The sequence below is a fragment of the Petaurus breviceps genome, unplaced genomic scaffold, assembly GCF_028583685.1.
Source record: "Petaurus breviceps papuanus isolate PSGF00001 unplaced genomic scaffold, PetGlider_PUasm1.0 40, whole genome shotgun sequence".
NCBI lineage: Eukaryota > Metazoa > Chordata > Mammalia > Diprotodontia > Petauridae > Petaurus > Petaurus breviceps.
In genome coordinates, this window is record NW_027186315.1 from 10,148,884 (window position 1) to 10,150,167 (window position 1,284).

The 1,284-nt window shown below is 31.2% G+C and overlaps 1 non-coding gene across 1 annotated transcript; it reads right to left on the bottom strand.

The window, feature by feature from the left end:
- Positions 1 to 501: 501 nt before the first annotated feature.
- LOC138170933 (U6 spliceosomal RNA) lies at positions 502 to 608 on the bottom strand. Its single transcript, XR_011170775.1, has one exon. It is a non-coding gene; the product is annotated as a U6 spliceosomal RNA (small nuclear RNA).
- Between the last annotated feature and the right edge of the window lie 676 nt (positions 609 to 1,284).

Sequence of the window (1,284 nt, forward strand, 5' to 3'; positions counted from 1 at the left end):
AGTCTAGTTGAGAACTTTAATGGGGCAGAGGATCAACAATAATGTGCATTAACAAACTTTGGCATATCTTATGAAAAACATTTGTATCCTTCCTTAATTTATTTGTGCTCTATTTTGATGCACAGAACATATATGTATATTGATTTTTCCTAATTTCTCTACTTTATTTAAGGAATTATTATATAATATAATAAGGGATATTTGATAAATTACATATTTGAACCAGACTTCTGAACAGTAGTCCAAATTAGCTTCCTTTCTACAGTTTGTGGCCAATATTTAATATTTTTCCCCTTGCACATGGATTTGATGGCTTATTGCTAACACCCCACTTTTTATAATTTTTTCTTGCTTTTCTATCTTGCCTTTCTCTTTACACTTTAGGCATTTTTTATCCCATGCTTTATTAACTTCTAGTTTACATCATTCATTTCTACAAGATTTTAAGTTACAAATTTTCTCCTCTTTTTTTCCACTCCCCACCACCCCAAAATAGCAAAAAATAAATTGGAACTCTTCACGAATGTGCATGTCATTCTTGCACAAGGGCCAGGCTAATCTTCTCTATATTGTTCCAATTTTAGTATATGTGCTGTTGAAGCAAGCACTAGGCATTTTTTTTTTGCATATGAAACTAAAAGAGCTTTGTGAAGTCTATCTATAGCTAAATTTTCTGGGCTATTTTCTTATTCCCAATAGTGCATTCTGAATATAGACATACATTCATACCATCAACATGCCTGGGTAAAGAGTTAACATTCATCCCTACTTAATGAAATAATCCAACTATTTAAAAAGAAGCATATCTTCACATAAAAGTAAGAAATTGACTGTTTATATGATTGGTAGTGCCAGATGTGACAAATCAAACAGGTTAAGGCTGTGATGCAAGTATGACCCAACATAGCTCTACTCAAATATGTCATATTCAATTGCCTATTTAAAGCACTAATGCTTAGGGTTAAAATTTGATACAAGTGGGCAACTTCCCACAACTTTTTTTTTATTCCCAACATCTATCATATTGAGAAATGTATTAAGCTACCCCTCAAATAGTTAAAATAACACATTATTAGACTGGAACCTGACAATGAATTTTTATAAACCTTTAAACTGGGTCTGTTTGAATTCTCAAATTGAAATAACAGTCTATTTTCTATTTTAGTCAAGCCCACACCTAAGCCACTATAATTTTGAGCATTAGTAAAATGCTCTCATTAGTTTTATATAAGTTATTTGTTAGGTTTGATGCTTATATCTGTTAGTAGTAATTCCTAGGATATT